Source organism: Malaclemys terrapin, chromosome 4, assembly GCF_027887155.1.
Source record: "Malaclemys terrapin pileata isolate rMalTer1 chromosome 4, rMalTer1.hap1, whole genome shotgun sequence".
NCBI lineage: Eukaryota > Metazoa > Chordata > Testudines > Emydidae > Malaclemys > Malaclemys terrapin.
The window spans coordinates 17,796,942-17,816,184 of NC_071508.1; the positions used below are offsets into that span (position 1 = coordinate 17,796,942).

General features: G+C 49.8%; 1 protein-coding gene across 5 annotated transcripts in view; it reads right to left on the minus strand.

Moving 5' to 3' along the window:
- The window catches only part of FOXP4 (forkhead box P4), a 144,610-nt gene that overhangs the window by 81,013 nt on the left and 44,354 nt on the right, over nt 1-19,243 (minus strand). The window lies entirely within an intron of this gene.

The following is a 19,243-nucleotide window of genomic DNA, read 5'->3' on the forward strand; positions in this document are numbered from 1 at the left end:
AAACACACACACGCACACATACGAATACACTGTGGTACAATACATCTTGATATGGTGCAGTTCCAGCTCCACTGTCAGAATATACCACATCAAGGGACGCAAACAAATGGAGTTGTGCCCCAAACACAGCTAAAAGCACATGTCAGTTTTGCAGCGCAGACAGGAACCAAGCTGTGTTTTTAGCTGCGTTTGTGAATCAAGCAACCGCTCTGGAGAGTGGCAACCTTATTCTCCATTTGTGGCACACTTACAATTTAGACTCCTGAAGACTAAAATGCTTTAGTCTAACACAAGCTATTGGGCTCAACACAGAGGTAACAGGGGGAAATTTAATAGCCTGGGATATACAGGAGGTCAGACTAGATCTAATTGTCCCTTCTGGCTTACACTCTATGAAATCAATGAAAGTCAAAAGCCCAAGATCTTCAAAACACATGGAGGGGGAGGCTAAAATTGGTCTCTTAGGACCGTATTTAGGCACTTAAGTCAATCCACTGGTACTGATGGACTCCCAGTCCTTTGGAAAACACAAGACAACAGAATAATGAACAATCCACCCATATACCTTTGTGTGCTGCTGGGCACAAATTGAGTGCTTCAAGGCCAAAGCGGGGGGTAGGGGGCAAGAAATTCGTCAGAGGAACTTACAGGGAAGGTGGGAACCAGGAGAACAGTAGGCAGCTAGTGCAAAATGACCACAAGGAAATCACGCTCAGAATTCACTTGGTTTTAGGTTTCATCATCAGAAAAAAAAAAAAAAAAAAAACCACAAACCCTCCAAGGGCACATCTTCACTAGGAATGACGGTATTTTCTTACCTCCTGTTAGTACGTGGAACAAACACGAGGTAAAATCCTAGGGAAGACAAGGCAGTGTGTTTCCACATGTATGAGCACATCAAGACAAACCCTCCCTTCCCCTGTAGTCTTTACATTGACCTGATAACTCATTATTACTTGTATTACTGTAGTGCCTGGGAGTCCCACTCATGGGGCAGAACCCCAATGTGCTAGGCCCTGTACAATCAGAACAGACAGTCCCTGCTCCAAAGAGCTTCCAATTGAAGTATAATACAAGACAAGAGACCAGCAGATGGAACCAGACAGATCGGGGAGGACCAGGAAATGACAAGAGTTGGTCAGCGTGATAGACAAATGCCTCAGGGCACCATCAGCCTAGCCACTGTCAAGGCATGATGGCAAGGGAAAGAGTTTTGAGGAGGAATTTGAAGGTGGATAAAGAGGTAGCTTTGCAGGTGTTTACAGAGAGCAATTCCCAAAGAAAAGGAGAAAAGCACCAAGGTGCTTGTATGAAAATTTAAACGTGTTTAAACTATCACTAGCATTTTACCTTGTCAAATAAACAACACAATCTCCCCCCCACTCCAGTGAAGACAAGATCAGAGGGCTCATAAAACTTCTTTCTCAAGGAACCCCAGGCTGATGGGTTTGTGCAAAACTACCACATGACTGTTTCCACCTAAAAATTCAGGGCAGTTTCTACCCAATTTCATGCTGAACTTTTTAGTTTGTTCAAAAGAAAACTTGGTGGGGAGGGGGGGGGGACCCCCAACACGTGAACCTGCTGCAGGATGATCAAACCCCAAAGATCTTTGCACAAACGCCCAGACTAGAACGAGACTGATACAAATTACACCTCTACCCCGATATAACGCTGTCCTCGGGAGCCAAAAAATCTTACCACATTATAGGTGAAACCGTGTTATATTGAACTTGCTTTGATCTGCCAGAGAGTGCAGCCCCCCCCCCCCCCCCGAGCGCTGCTTTACCGCGTTATATCTGAATTCATGTTATATCGGGGTAGAGGTGTATTATGAGCACAATTCCTGCCAGTCTGCAGTAGGGATAGAAAATGCATCATTGTCCACTTAGAAGTCACGCTTCTGTCTGAAATTCTTTTTATTTACCTATACATAAGGCCTGCTCTATGCACAGATTACGTACTGATATAACTATATCAGGCAGGGGCATGATTCTTACTGAATGTTAAACCACTGCAACCCCTTATGTGGCAACAGCTAGTATAAAGGTCCTTAATTCAGTACAGGAGATTCCCTTTCCCATATGGGAATAGATATTCCAGTCTAAGATATCTTTACACCACTATCAGTACACCCTAGGAGGGTTGTACCTCTACCTAGAAAACTTTTGTGTTCAGACAAGCTGCAAAATTAACGCTGAATTCTCCACTCCTCCCATCTGACAGTGGTTTGTGCAGGCTCAGTATTACAGTTTCCCCCGCAGAGACAATTTCCTCTGTTGTTTGTGTGGGCCTTTCCCACAGCGAAAGGCAGAGAAAAATCAAACCTCAAAAAGAAATGGGAAAATATCATTGTGAAGAAAAAAAAAAAAAAAACTGGCCAGAGGATTCGGGGGCAAGTTTAGAACCTGAAGCTACTTTTTTAAAATTCCTTTTTTGAAACTGACTAGATTTCAAGCTGGCAGCATCCCTGTGAGGAGCAGAAATTCCGTGTCAGCTGCAAGAGGAACGCCAAAGGTGCACGGGAACACACAATCAGGCACTAGCAAGCCTGCACGGATGTAGCACAGGGCAGCACCGTGCAATTCTTTGCAGTGGTACAAGCAGACCTGGACACCCTTGTGGCTGTACCTCAGCCTGCTCCCCACATGCACTATGTGTAAAGATCAACGATGTGTGGACTGCACTCTCAGCAAGTTTGCAGATGACACTAAACTAGGAGGCGTGGTAGATACACTAGAGGGTAGGGATCAGATACAGAGGGATCTAGACAAATTAGAGGATTGGGCCAAAAAAAACCTGATGAGGTTCAACAAGGACAAGTGCAGACTCCTGCACTTAGGACGGAAGTATCCTATGCACTGCTACAGACTAGGGACCGAATGACTAGGTAGCAGTTCTGCAGAAAAGGACCTAGGGGTCACAGTGGACGAGAAGCTGGATATGAGTCAACAGTGTGCTCTTGTTGCCAAGAAGGCTAACGGCATTTTGGGCTGTATAAGTAGGGGCATTGCCAGCAGATCGAGGAACATGATCGTTCCCCTTTATTCAACATTGGTGAGGCCTCATCTGGAATACTGTGTCCAGTTTTGGGCCCCACACTACAAGAAGGAGGTGGAAAAAACGGAAAGAGTCCAGCGGAGGGCAACAAAGGGGTCTGGAGCACATGACTTATGAGGAGAGGCTGAGGGAACTGGGATTGTTTAGTCTGCAGAAGAGAAGAATGAGGGGGGATTTGATAGCAGCCTTCAACTACCTGAAGGGGGGTTCCAAAGAGGATGGAGCTCGGCTGTTCTCAGTGGTGGCAGATGACAGAACAAGGAGCAATGGTCTCAAGTTGCAGTGGGGGAGGTCCAGGTTGGATATTAGGAAACACTATTTCACTAGGAGGGTGGTGAAGCACTGGAATGCGTTACCTAGGGAGGTGGTGGAGTCTCCTTCCTTGGAGGTTTTTAAGGCCCGGCTTGACAAAGCCCTGGCTAGGATGATTTAGTTGGGAATTGGTCCTGCTTTGAGCAGGGGGTTGGACTAGATGACCTCTTGAGGTCCCTTCCAACCCTGATATTCTATTCTATGATGTCACCTTTGACTATATCCCTCACTGGTATCGCACAGTGAGGTAATTCTATAGCCACTTTTGCCCAAGGACCTTCACGCTTCACTGTGTCTTTGTAAGAGGAAGGGCAGATTTTGGTTTGGAGTGAGAGATCTTGGGTTTTATCCCCAACTCGGCTGGCCTACTGTGCAACCTTGAGCAAATCCATTAACACCTCCCCACCCCACCCCCCGAACCTCAGTTTCCTTCTCTTTCAATGGGGACACCACTGAACTCACAGGGGAAGCTGCAAGGCTAAATTAGCTGATCTTTGCAAAAAGTGCTTTGAGATCATTTTGCAGATGGGGCAGGGGGAAGAGGCACAGAGTGAGGAGGAAGTGGCTTGCTCCAGGTCACGCAGCAGGTCAGCGCCAGAGTCCAGAGAAGAATCCATGAGTGCCAGCTACCGGTCTCACCCCGATCTAACCACTAGGTAATGCTGCCTGCCCGGAATTCTCTCTCTCTGGCCTAGTCTTCACTTACCGGCTGGTCCGGAGGCACGCCATCGATGTTCTGGGATCGATCTATTGCGTCTGGTTAAGACGCGATAAATCGATCCCGGATCGATCCCGGAAGTGCTCACAATCGACGCCGGTACTCCAGCTCGCCGAGAGAAGTACGCGGCATCGACGGGGGGTGACTTCCGGCCGCGTCTGGACCGCAGTAAGTCCGGAGTAAGGTACTTCGAATTCAGCTACGTTATTAACGTAGCTGAATTTGCGTACCTTAGTCCAAAGTCTGGACTAAGTGTAGACCAGCCCTCTCTCTAAACTCTCTGAATTATTTTCCCAACAGCTCTCTAAAAGTTAAGCACGGGACAGAGAGGAAAAAACAAGACACACAAAAGGAGAGAAGCTGAGCGAAGGCAATGCCTTAGCGTGATGGCTGAGCCGATCGGAAGCCCAGCTTGCCAAAGGAGATCGTGCTGCTGTAGCCAGCAATTGAGGGCTCCGAGATACCCGGTTTTAACTGCACGAGCCACACAAGGAGAGCTTTGTTCGCGGGGAGATGCGGGGACAGCCCCTGGTTTTATGAGGCTTTGGGAACCCTGTAAAAGTCTGCATGGGTTTATTAAGCTGGCAAATTACTTGAATAAGAAGAATACGGCTCGTGCCAACGCCAGGCCATGTGTCAAAAGGGCACCGAGCCAGGCTGATCCGGGGGAGACGGGACGAAGCCCTGCCACTTGGAGACGGGGACGCCCATGACGAGCGGGCACACGTGCGCCGAGGAGGCGCGGATGGAATGCAGGAGGCCCACCCCGAACAGGCTCTCATGGGGCAATTTAATTCACTCCCTGCTGACTCTCTCACTTTGTTGTGCTCTGAAGCACGAAATTACAAGATTTACAGGAAAAAATGACATGGCCTTCCAATCTCACACAGGGTCCTCCCCATGACAGCCCTGCAGCTCGCCCAGAGAAGCAACCCCCTTCTCTCCTACCTCCCTCCCTCCCCGGCCCTGCCAGATGGCCAGGGATGGCCGAGAAACCAACAGAAGAGTTACAGAGATATCTGCCGGGCGGGGGGGGGGGGGGGGGAAGAGTGGGGGTGTGGGGCAGGAGACAGCTTTCCATTCCAACCACCTGCTGCTAAGAAGACTGGCACCAGTTTTGTTTTGGCGCGAGCATTTTTCAATCAGACAGCCAGCACGCAGGCATGACTGGGAGGCGGAGGTGCAGCACCTCCCAACTCTGCTGTGTAGTGGAGACCATGTTACACTGTCAGTGCACTCACCCGATGGCTCAGAGTCACTGAGCTGGTTATGCGACATGGGGACGGCCAGGCTGGACCAGACCCGGGGTCCATCTACGCCAGCATGCTGTCTCCACCAGCCCCAGCTGCTTCAGTGCAAGGTGCCCTGCAGTGACTGGACCTGCCACCAAGGCAAGTTTCATTCTAACCCCGCAGACTTGACTGACTCTAGCAACTTGCACTCTGAGCTCCCTCTCCTACCTCAGTGATGAGCCCCGTGCCCACACAGCCCATTTGTGTGATTTAAGTCACCACAGAGCCAGGGCTCGGGCTGGTGGGTTAGAATTGAATGGGAGATGACTGGCACTGGCTGGCAAAACCCAAGGGCTTAACTTGCTTTTCTGAGACAGCCATACAGGAGGATGGGGACCCACAGCATTAGCCTTTCATCTTTTTCAGGGGCTTAGCATTCAGGTTATCTACTCCATCACCACAGGGCAAATGGTCATTGAGGCAACATCCACTACTCAGGAGAGGCTGCTGAGATCTAGAACAGCCGCTGGCCAGAACGGAAATGCATTGGCATAGCTGTATGGGGGAAAACCAGCATTTTACTCCTACTTACCAGTGATGGGGGTGAAGTAATGGCATGTTCAGAGAGGGAACATCATTCATCTTGATCCCCAGGTGACCCATTTTGCCAGTGTATGAAAGGCTCAGAGAGCAGCCCAACCCATAATCCAGGTTCTCAACACCCCAGAACCTTGTGGGAGCAGAACTGTACAGCTCTAACAAACTCAGAGGGAGTCACTTGGCAAGCAAAGAAAGCGGGTCGTCATGGGATATTCACTGCCACCCAAAGATGACCTCAGTCCATTGCCGTCTTTCCTCAGGAAACAATGAAGCTGCGCTTACAAAAGTCTTGCTTGAATTACGATGGGTGCTTTCTCTACCAGATTCCAACCTGGGGCTCCCAACCAGGGCCAGAACCACCTTGAGATGGGAGTAAAAGATGAAAGGCAAGTTTTTTTTGGACAGGTCACTTGCACTTGCTAACCTCTTTCAACAGGCCAGAAGATTAGCTTCAAAAAGCAGCACTTGAAGTTAGCAGTATGGACCACCCCTTAAAGCTAGAAAGCATGAAGTCCAAGTTACCCATAATTCTTCGCTATTTAATTTTGAGAACACGGGAAAAAGAAAAGAAGGTCCCCATTTAGAGGAGAATTTGGCTTCACCTCCTGCTAATGATCTATGAAATGGGGGGGGAGGGGGAGAAGAGGGGGAGGGTTAATTGTACCCTGCTCCACGGTGCTATTCAACGAGTCATTAGTGCGATAGCCACAATTAGGAACAAATAGTTTGTGTCCAATTTGTCTCCTGGATGATTGTCTTTGATCAGTAAATTAGCCCATTTTAAAAAGAAGTTTGTGAGATCTAAGACATCAACAGCTGACACCGCCTGGCTTCCCCATTTACAAGACCAGTGGCAGCAACTGTTACTGAGCAGAGGAAATGCAAATGTTGGGGTGGCGGAAGGGGAAGAGACCTGACCTACGTAGTGGTTTTGTGCTGAGTTAACTATGAGCTGTGAGGGGTGTTTACCCAACAAAGCTAAGATCAGGAAGACCCCCTAGTGAGGATGCAGTTATACCAGTACACTGGCACCGTTTGTATAGCTTAAGCACCGTTGTACTGGTATAACTGCGTCCACATTAGAGGATCACGCCATTTAATGACACCAGTTTCTAAACAGATATAGTAAAAATAGTATCTAAAAAACCCCTTGTATGTATACAAGCCCTTAGTTCCTTGGAAAAAGAAGCTTCCCCGATTTCTAAATTCCCATCTAGATCCAGATTCAAAACTGCCCCAAAGCCCAGGGCTTTCTGAATCGGGGTGTCTGGATTTCTTTGTATATGCTTCATACTTGATTTTCATCTGCTTCTTTGCAGCTAGGCTGTCCAACTCCAGAGCAACAAGAACTACTAGGAAAAAAAGAGTCTCAGATTAATCCCGGGTGTGGTGAACGCAATGTCCGGACAACAGAAATGTTATGCTAGTATCAGATCCCAAGAAGAAATAAGAGATTCTGCTGTAGCGAAGAATTCCCCACCAGGACGCACTGGAAAAATTGAATAACCACAGCTCTATTGGCTAATGAGTCTGGAGAGGCTGTTCTCTTTTCACCTGAGAGCCTGATTCCTTTGAGTTCATGCTATGGTTGAAATAAATACTGTATTCCCCCCTCTAATATCAGAAGAAAGCGGGTCATCACAAGTCAGTGTGTGGGGATCTCAGAGCAGGAACAGTTTGCTATCCAGCTTTCCACCCAAGACACATGGCATTTAATTCTTCCCTGGAATAATGCACCTTTTCTAGGCCAGGTTTCATATCTACTGGTGAGCAAAGCAAGCAAGTCAAGGAACAAATGAACCTGGTGATGAAGTTGTCCTCCTGTACGAGATGAATCTGGTGCGTCTCATCCCTCATTCCTAGAAGTCCTGTTTTTATCCCCAAAAATCACCACCAGTTAGAACTAAGTGGCCTCCATGTTGGCAGTCACAGGAGAGACTAAAAATTGAACGGGCCTTAGAGATTGAGCTTCCACACAGACTCCAATGGGAATCAAACCTGTGCCTTTCGTCAGCTCATATGGCAAGTCGATTTGCTGAACAACCTTCTTGTCTAGCGTTTAGAGCAGCAGCCTGCCACTCAGAGAACCTGGATTCCATTTCTATCCCTGGCCTGCTGGGTGACCCTGGGTAAGTTACTCTCCCTCCCTGCACTGCACTTCATCATGCCTCAGTTTCCCCCCAAGCTATAAAACAGGGATAATGATGCCGACCACCTTTGTACAGCACTGAGAGCTAGAGACGAAAATTGCTATACAAGAGCTAGGCATTATTACTACTGCCAGGGAGAGCCGGGTCCCCACAGGACCATTTAATGGAGAAACCCCAGAACTAACCAGCATGGAAACACAAGAGAAGCACCTCTAAGTCAGGACTGGATTAGCTGGGATGATTACTTAGAGGGGAGGCCAGGAATGGAAGGCAAGGCATGTTCAGTAGAGGCTCTCTCCTTAAGGAACTCCATTCTTCTTTGGGTTCTTCAGAACTTGATAGCCTTCAAGGCCCAGCATTAAGTATGTACGCAGGCAGTTAAATGAATTTCTGAATTGGGAGAGTTAAGACCATACCAGCCAGCTAAGGTAGCCACTGGGCTAACAGCAGTGCTTAAGCACTCAGATGCTATGGTGATAGATGCTGGTACACAGAGAACTCAGACGGATAGTACTTTGGATACTCCAAGAGGACAAGCCTATGTTTTCAGAAGTGACTCATGATCGGGGATGCCCAACTAGAGCATGGGGCATGATTTTCAGAGGGGTGGGTGCTCAGGCACTTGAAAAATCAGGTGCCTTGAAGGGGTCTCAAGCTGGGGTTCCAAAATCACTGGGTCACTTTGGAAAATCTTTGCAGAATAAAAGCATAAAAATATTAGGGCCAAGTCTTTAAAAAAACAAAAACAAAACCACATAGCACATTTTTAATTAACAGTAGTCACCCAGACACTACAGCAGGAGAGGCCATGTGCTCTTTACTGCACCAGGAGGGTGTGGATTTCCATACAGCATGGGGATGAAACAGTGGCTGAAACTAACCAAGGGAATTCCCACCTGGATGGGACAAAAGCTTTCAATGGGGCCTTAACCTCCAATGATAAAAAAAAAAAAAAACACACCACCACAAAAGTTATATTAACAGAGCACAGGGGTCGGGGGGAAAGAGGGAACTATGAAAATGATACTATATCTCCCCCCCCACCCCCATCTCCTTTTACCCCAAAAGAGCTTTTGGGGAATAAAAAGATTATAAATTATTTTTACACTACCCTTATAAAAATGACATCGTCACATTCCAGAATTAGAACTATTAAAATAAAACACAGAGAGAGATATTTTTAGATGGATATTAACCGTAAATGATGCCATATTGAAAACCACTCCCCCACTCCACTTCCTCCATCCCCATTCTAATATAATCAGAACCAAATGGCTCCAAGAGATCAAAATTAATAAAATGACAGAATTCTTTACAAAAAAGGAAAAATCTTTTTCAACTCTCTCTCTCTTGGCCCCAGCTGTTCTCCTCTTTGCCGCACACACCCTAACGCTTCTGGACTTCGATCCTCCTTGGCTAAAGGGGTTAAATCCATTTTCACTAACGGAGAACACAAGGAACAAGTCTGACCATTGCTCCCAACAATTCCCTTTCTCCCCGTGCTTGGAAAAAAAAAATTAAACATTTATGCTCAGTCATATATGAAATATAAATCAGGCAACCTAACAGAGAGATGAGTTTCACTTAAGTGCTCTAGTCTCATTTTTATCTTAAATACCCTAATAATAGCATATGACATAATACATTTGAAATGCGAGCACATGCTTTTATATCCACACCAGAGAGTCTCCCCACCACCACCTCCATCTCCTTTTCAATAAGAAAAATGGCTGATTTGGTTATAAGTTTGGTGTCTTGTTTTTGTTTAATACCTTAACATTTATTTTACATATGCCTGCAATAAATAGTATTTTTTTTTTTTAAAGCACAGAACAAATATTACAGCAGACGGATGGGATGGCTTTTCCAGATGGGCCCTTTCCAGATAATTGCAAGTTGGAAAGTGTGCTACCAGGAGGCCTCAGGCTGACAGGTTCAGTGACAAAGGGAGGAGCAGGAGGGAGTGCTGATTTTGGGGATGGAGGCAAGCATCGTGCAATCTGAAGCTGGGTTTTCCAGAGCATAAGGAGAGTTAGGTGCTCACATCCCAGTGAAACTCATTAGGATTTAGGAGATTTCCATGGACATCGGGCACCTGACTGCACTGAAAATCCAAGCCTTCAATCCGTACTGAAAGAGTTCATGGTCTCTAACCTCCCATATGGGTTCCTGCGCGAGTGAGCTGTAGTTGCTGGTTGGGAAGTTGATCTTCCAGGATGCGCTGCCAGCTGGTTTTGGGGTAGGGGGCTGCCTTTAAAAGTCATTTTTGAAGAACCCCATGGGTTAATTAAAAAGGCAAGTTTTCTGATGGTTTGTCCAAGACAAAACCCTCCCTCGTTACTCACCCACCTCCCCCCTTGTGCCCCAGCTCCATCCCACCATCTCTTCTTCCCTGCTGAGAGCTCCCCCTCCTCTGGTTTCCCATCCCAACACCTCTTAATCCTTCTCTGCCTCCTCCCACCTCCTCCACCCTGTCTTTAACCTCCCTCCCCTTCTCCTTCCACCTACCCCCCCCTCTTCTCCCTTTCTGGCTCACTGCCTCCCCCCTTCGCACTCCCCTTCCCTTTCCCTCCCCCCTCTCCCAGCTGCCTGAAGTTGGAAGGTTCCCTTGTCTGGTGCGAGTCACTCACACAAAAGAAGTGCCTGCCCATGCCGAGCGACCCGCCGATGGCGGAGACGCCCTCCTTCCTCAAAGCCCTGCAACAAAGGGACTTCAAGGAGACCAAGTTTTCCCTAACTCCTCGAGGGCAACATCAGAGTACTGGCGCAACTTGGAGATGAGGGTTCTAGGCACCCGCCCCCCTTTCCCCGGGGGGGGGCATTGTCCCTCCTGAGCCCTGCGATGGGTGGGCAGCAATGGTCACAGACATCCCCCCCTGCCTCTTGGCCAAGTCCTGCTTTAGGCCCCATGTCTCAGAGGAGCTGGACTTGCCTGCCCAGGGCAAGCAGGCTGAAGCCACAGGAAGGCTCCCCTTTGGGGGGCTAGATACAATCGTGACCCCAGAGGTGCCTAAATACACTAGACATCATAGGGCCGAACTGCTCCATTGACTATCCTCAAGTGGTGCCTAAAAGCACATCTGGCCCCCTCCTCCTGGCGCATCATTCCACTCACTCACGAGTTTGATATCTCCTGTGGAATGGCGAAGGAGACCATAGGGAGGGGAAGCCCCCCCCCCCCCCCAACAGTGGAGCCGGCCCCATTAGTCTCCAATTGTCCTAGAGAATCCTCCACTAAGCCAGTGCCAGAGCCCCAAAAAACTCCTGCACAGACAATTACAACCGGACGTTGGCTCATTGAAGGGAGACACGAGACAGCGGGAGGCTGCATGAAATGTCACTCCATCCAGACCCAGCTGGGAAGCAGAAGTTTAAACACAGCCTATGACATAGGAAGTAAACCTTTTCCAAAGGCTGGGTCCGCGGCGGCTGCTTCTGGAGCTGAAATGAGCTTGCTGCCTGTCGGTCTGCATTTTCCACTAGTTACAGGGCAAGGTCAACTGGGTTAGGCAAGAGGAAGAGAGAAGAGCTAAACTTTATAGGAAACAAGACACATGGAAAAACGTAACATGGATCCCTTACATTCCAGTAGCACCTTCTCTCCTGAGGGATTCAAAAACCAACCCCCAAAAAACCACGATCTTTCCAGATACATTTTACATTAGACACACACACACCAATCACCCCATCACTGGAATGCAGCCACCTCTGGAGTGAGGGCTGGCAGCTCTTTGGACAGCTCACAATTGGTTTTGATAGGAAGATTATACCCTAACTGGCTCAAACTGCAGGGAGAGGTGAGGAAAATTGCAGGAGGCAGAATGGAGTGAACCAAGTTTGGAACAAGTCTGGCCAAAGCACTAGAGCCACTTTTGTGGAGAAAAATGCTACGATGATCACCTTTATGACTCATTCTGAAGACCAAGGCTGGCCTCCAGGCTCACACAGCACAGGGGGCTTAACCCCCATTTTCAGAGGGGATCTCTGGATCCAAGATTATCAGAAGACATTTGGGGTTCTTCACCTTTTAAGTGCTCAAGTGGAAATAACCTTCAAGGGGCCTGATTTCCAGAGGGTGGGTCTAGAACTTTCCGAAAGCCTGGTCAAATTTAAGGCACATCCATTTGGGCACCAAGGAGGAGAGGCACTGAGATGTCCAGAATCACTAGTGCAAAATCTTGGCCAGAAGCCTGTCAGGTGTGGGAAGAGCTAGGGGCCAGACCAGTCCCACCACAAGCCTGCGATCAGTATCAGCATTCAGAGAGGGACAGGAGCTCCCCCCGAGAGCCCAGCCCTGGCAGAGATTCATAGAGCCAGCCACACAAGATTTAAGAAGACAACATTGAGCATGAAGGAACGCGGGGGAGGCCAAACGAGTTGCTCGGGCTCAGACCAGACCCATCCCGCACCAGGCTTTTCAACCAGTTGGTGCCACCATTTCCCAGGCGGTCACCTAACCAAGTGCCTGGGATGAAAGCTGGAGTGGGCGTCTCGGCGGGGTTCTGCCACCTGCGGCTCCTGCCCCTCGTGAAGCCAGCGGCAGTCAATGGGCAGCAGGGATGCAGTGCGGACCTGTTGCCGTGGTATCCGGCACATTCCCCCCCCATCACTCATCCTGCTACGGGTGATTCTTCTCCACTCACCACCTTAGTCCCCAGTTTCCATCCCGACCTCCCTGCCGGAGGACCATGGAAAGGGAGGAGTTCCACCAATCCTCCCAGCTTCCCTACCTGACTGGGCGTCTTGTTGGGTGGAGGCAGGACGGAGACTAGCCCCCCGAGTTAAAAACTCATTAATGTGCAAAGACCCGGGTCCTTTTGAATCTTGTTACAGGATGTTAGCACGTTGGAGGTCTCTTGACGTTCCCACAGCAACCACTGTGGGAGTTCCCAGATGCTAGGCAACCCTCCCATGACCCCGGCTGGCCTTTCCCCTCCAGCGACCCCTGCCACAATGTAAGCGCGCGCTATTGAATCCCAGGATGCTTTTCAACTGGGCCCCACCATTGAAATCCAGGGATTTAACCCTAACGCCATCACCTTGCTTGGGGGATGGGGAGGGGAAGATCCATCCCCTCCCCTCCCCCCTGTTCAGAAAGGGCCTGCAGAAGCAAGGCAGGAAGCTGTTTCTAACGCTCCAGTCTGAGAAGGCTGGAGGCTGTTGTCTAGGGGCCTGATTTCAATCCCCATTACCCCAGTGTAAATCCAGAGTGAAGCCACCGACGGCAATGGATTTACTCTGCGTTTACCAGCTGGGCTAACCAAGATCAGAACCCAGCCCTCGGACATCAACCCAGACTCCAAGGGCTAGATTTGGACCTTGGTTAGGCCTGTTAGGTTAACACAGATCTTACGCTGCTCAAGACACGGGACAGCACAACAGGTACTGAAACTGGCACGAGATTGGACAGCAAGAGACACCAGAGCAAAATGACATTCAGACTGTCTCTAAAATCATCGGCACCTGGGTTGCAGCTGCAGAGTATGTGCACATCCCCCCCACGCATGCAAATTGGGCATGTGCAAATTGGGCATCACTGCACACACTGTCCCTCTTAGCATGGCATGTGCCCATTTTGCACAACCAAGTATGCAATCTACACTCCCGTGGCTAGTGCGTTCAGCTCAAGCACCATCCATGTATAAAAAAAATAAGAACATCCACAGTTCATTTAGACCATACACAAGGACAGAAGGGCTGTGTTAATCCTCATGGGTCAGGGCATAAACCAACCACTAACTGCCTGAGGTCAGGAAGAGAGGCTTTGCCTAGGGGCTGGTTATTCCGGAACTGTCCATGATGGGGTTTTCTTGTACCTTCCTCTGAAGCCGCTCAAGTTAGCCGCTGCCAGAGAAAAGGCACAACTAGATTGACCCCGGGTCTGACCCTGCCTGGCAAAACCTAGGTTTGAAAGAGACAAGAACATGGCAGGGAAGCCAAGCCATCTGTCTTGACCTGCACACATTGGGAAGGTGGCGCTGTGGAATCAAGTTAGTTCAAGCCCAATGGGACGCCCAAGCTGGTGGGACACACTTATGATGTCACACTGGGGCTGTTTGTGCAAGACAGTCTTGCACAGAGTGTGGTGCAAGGACTCTCGTGGGCTCCCACATGGTTTTTGACACCTTTTCAGGCCCCGAAAGGTGTGTCCATCGGGTTCACCCCACCAAGCGAAGGCCTGTGCTGGAAATAACTGGACAGGTGGGGTCTCTAGCAGGGCAAAGGATGGGAGCTGCCCCTTTTACATGAATGGCTGTTTCAGTTCTTTAGGGAGGCATTAAGGCCGAGGATCCTGTCCAGCTTGGGCAAATCCAATCTGCTGGCATCTTACTCTGTCACGGCAGTTTCGATTGGAACAGCTCTTCTTCCCTTCCCCTCCTAAACCACAGCGTGACGTGGGCCAAGAGCTCTGGTGAGAACGGGGCAATCACCTCCTGAGTGGGATCCCTCTGTAACCCTTTGGGATGCATCTGCAGTCTGCAAAGGGTTAAGAGTCCCGAGAATAACAGACTAGTTTCCTAGCACAAAACTCCGGCAGGTAGCTCTCAAGATCTTCCCCGGCCCGGCCCAACCCCCTTTCCTGCACTCGAATTCGGCAACCCCTCCTGGGACCAAGCGCCGGCTGCAGGTCGTGCAGCCACCTCACTCCTTTCATCTCTGTTTAAACAAGCTCTTCAGCTCTGCCCGTTGCGTGGAAACAGACACTCCGTCTTGTTCAAAAATGACGTGCGCGCTCTCTCCAGCGCTGTTTGTTTCAGTCTAAACTCCTGTCAGATGCCTGACTTCTGACTCTCTCTGTTTATCTCTCTCTCCTTCTGTCACCTCATTACTCCACAGCCCAGCTCACGTTTCCCGGCCTTGTTTACTCTGAGCTCAGGAGACGGGCACTTGCTTAGCGCAGGAAGAGAACGCGCTATATACTGGTGGCAACCAGAATGAACGCAATGAAAAGCTCATGCCGGGGTCTGGTCCAAAATCCAGACCCACAGGCAGCCCAGTTCTGGGGTTTGAACCCGCCTTGGCAGAAGAGGAACTTCTGCACAGGATCTTCCCTGTGACCTCTCTCACCCCCCCATGATCAGTTGGAAAGCCACACGCCTTCTGGAGAGACAAAAGGGTACAATCTCGTGGTGTGAGCATGGCACCAGAAGCCAGGAATTCGCCACTTCTAGTCCCAGTTCTGACTTCTCTTCCTGCCTTGGGCAAGTCATTTCATCTCTGTAAAATGGGGCAACCCCGTCTCTCCCTCCCAGGGGTTTATTTAAGCCAGGTTTGCAAAACTAAGTGTTAATAAGGAACACACGTTGTGTTAGGCTGGAGACAATTTTGTGGGAACGCCCCAAGCATTTAAATCCTAGATGATTGTATGTTCGCAACCCCCTTTCGGGGACGGCATCAATCCAATGATTTCCTCCCCATAGACCTCAATGGCCCATAAACGATTTTTCTAAACTCTCCGTGGAATTCGCATCGTTTAAAAAAACAAAACCGAGACATTTCAGGAACTGCAGCACAAACAGGGACATGGGAGCCAGCAGACAGGAACAGCCCAGTGGTCCAGTATCCTGCTTTCTACAGGGGTAAATACCAGATGCGCCTGAGGAAAGTAGAAAACCTTCATAAAGCACCTAATTGTGCAAAACTCTATATATGGGGACATTTACTCCTGACCCCAGCTGGTGCTCAGCTTGTTCCCTGAAGCACAAAGATTGATGGGCCTTAGGAATGTCTATTCAAGCTACTGTCACTGCAGATGTCATTCATGTTTGGAAGCTCACCAAGTAAAACCTTGTGCCAGAGAGTTCCACATGCAGCGTCAAAATATCATCATCATCATCATCATCCCACACTCCCTTGTTCCTGGATTATATGATAAGGAGGGCAGAGTGTGTGTGTGTGTGGGGGGGGAATAGTTTGCGACTCCAAGCACATCTCCTATTGCCTCATCGCTCCCGACTAGCGACCCAGATGGGCGGTGGTGCCCGCAGGGCTGGGGCAGCTGGGATATGAACACCATTGGAATGTCAGGATGAAGAGAATTTGCTAAGGCCAAGAAACCGCGGCATCAGGGACAGGATTTAGGCTGACGAGGGCTAACGGGATGGGTAAATTCTCCGCCTCAGCCCACCAGCCAGTTCTAAAGGAGCACTTTGTAATGTATTCAGTGATTCAGTGACCAGACGACCACAACAGCTGGAAAAGATTCAAAGAGAATTTTAAAATCCACATCCCCAAATTGCCTCTCCGCTATAGGGGGTTGCGCTTGTGCTTCCCACCACTGTGTCTGACGAACATCTGAATTACCCTCCATTAGCACAGCTTCACTACGGGATGTCTTGATCATGGCATTCTTGATCTGGGGGTCGAGACCACCCCACCCAGCCCACGTTGCTAGGCAGAAGGGGTGCCTGGGATGGGAAAGGGGGCCCATGTATGGAAAAGGTTAAGAATCACCCATGTAGATACACTGACCTTGTCAGAGACCATGTCTGGTCTCATGGATCGCAGGTTCTGTTCCCAGCTCTGGAAGGAGAGGACTGCCTAATGCTGAGAGCAAGGATTGGCTACCATGACTGCTGGCTTCCATTCCCAACTCTGAGAGGCAAGGGCAGGCTAGTGACTAGAGAACAGGATTGGGGCTCCTTGCCACTGACTCACACAACCTTGGTCCAGTCACTTGCCCTCTCTCCCCTACCCCATACATGAAACAGGGATACCACCAGCACTTCCCTTCCTCCAGGGGTGCGGTGCTGCGACCCTTGCATTCACGAACCTTTCTGACATGCCTTATGAGCCTCTGGTGCTAACACATGGCTCTCTCTGCCTGACCCCCAGCAGCCTGCATGCAGCACCCAGGGACGTGTGAAGGGAAGGGAGTGACCTGGTGCACGTGAGGGGACGAGTGAGCATTCGGGGGGGGGGGGGGGGGGGGCAGACAGCAGGAGCGATAGGAATGCCAGGCACTAATGGGAATCAACTGCCTTTACCCATTCCCCAGCGGCCTGTGCCAAAAGCCACCGGGGCCCTGGCAGAGTCACTTGTGCTTTCCAAGCACACAGCCCGCCATCCCCTTTGCCTTGTCCCGGCTGCGAATGAACAAGCGTCTCCTATTTACCATGGCTAGGCGAGTCTGAAGCACACGTTGCCGCTAAGTGAATTTCAGTGCCCTCTCCGCAGGGCACTGCGAAGGCAACCGCACCCCCCTTCCCTGTCGGGGAGGGGAGAGGACGAGCAGCATCTCGTTCGGCGGGGTGACTCGGAGAAGCATTACACGCATGATTACCCTTCAGATCAGGGGAACAGTGGCTTAACTGCGTGAGAAACGGCTGTTATTCAGGTAATGGATTTACAGCGCTCGCTACTAAAGTATCAGACACAGCAATTTTTTACAGCTTTCATGCTGGAATTTATGGCTCAGGGAGGCGATCTCCACACGAGGCTGGGATCATTGCCTTATTTAGTATCCGAGGAGGAAAATTTATGTTTTCTCCGAAGTTTGTTTTGAAAAGGTAACCTGCAGGCATGCACGCACCCCCCACCCCCAGCCTAAACTACACATGCGGCCCCCCGCCCCAGCTGCACTCAAGCACAGTGAGCAAAAGTTGTGTGCACACACACACACTCAAACTACACAACCATTGCTGCATGTATGCACACATACTTGGTGGGCATGTGCATAGCTCCCCCAACTTACATGTGTGTGCATACATGCAGAGATCAAGCTATATGTGCACCAATGCACCCCTGCACCCAGAACTCGGCACGTGCAAAAGGGCCTACGTGCACGAGCACAGAGATGCACACAGAAATACACGCATGCACACACAGGTTGAGACGTATGCACACACGAGCTGACTGGCACACCGAGCCCAAGACATGCACACAAATGTATTTGCAGGAAGGCATCTGTACAAAGACAGGCATGCTCGGACACAGATTCACACAGGCAGGCGTACGCACACTCACCAGCGCACCCCTCCTTACAGGGCTCTGAGCCCCAAAGCATGGAAGAGAAGGAGCAGACCTCGGTAATCACCGAGAGTAAAGAAGAAGAGCCCATGGAGCAGAGAGAGAAGCAGCTACCTACTTGATGCCCAGCAGGTTGTTGCAATCATTTTGAACTCACAGCCCTTTCCCTCCCCTGACGTCCCAACACCACGCATTCAGCTTTTGACACCGTCTTACATTCATTCCATATGAAAGGATCCCAGAGCCACACGGACTATAACAACACAGGGGTCACTCTGCCAGCACTGAATGCAGCCATCCCTGTGGCAGAGCACATCACCCATTCCAACAGTGCACTGGAACACTAAAGAACAGTCAGCAGTGCAGATCGACATCTCCAGCTGAAACTGCAGGAGAACTGAGGGAGGTGGGGTGCAACTGGCCATGCTGGAATTTGGCCTGAACATCACAGCTAACATCCCAAACCTAAGGTGACGAGTGTGCCAAGGGGATCTTTAAGGGCCAGAAGGCGAGGTCCTTGGTCTGAACTCCCCATCAACAAGATGGCACCTCCAGCAGCGTTGGCGCCCTTGGAGACTCATGCTCTTGGCTGAAAGTGAGTGACAAGATTGGCCCAGAGCAAGGCACGCACACTGAGGTGAGGTGGGGTTTGCTGGACGGCAGAAGCTCACTGAAGTATTGAGAGCAGCAGCCCCGCCCTGTCTGCCTCCTCTTTCGTGGGGTGCCTAGGTCAGGCAGAGCAGATGCAACTATTGTGTTCTCCCATATACCACTGCAGACAGTACTTGAGAGGGACCTGATTGAGAGCACCCTCGAATGAAAGACCGTACTCAAAGAATAGTTACCAATGGTTCACTCTCCAACTGGAGGAACCAAGTGGGGTCCCACAGGGTCAGTCCTGGGCCCGGTACTAGTCAATATTTTCATTATTGACTTGAATAATGGAACGGGGAGCATGTAACAAAATCTGCCAACGCTACCAAGCTAGGAGGGGTTGCAAGCACTTTGGAGGAGAGGATCAGAATTCAAAACAACCTTGCCAAATTGGAGAACTTGTCTGAAAATCAACAAGACGAAATTCAACAACAGCTAAGTGCAAAGTACTTCACTTAGGAAAAAATCAAATGCACAACTACACAATGGGGAGTAACTGGCAAGGCGGTAGTTCTTATGAAAAGGATCTGGGGCTGAGAGTGGATCCT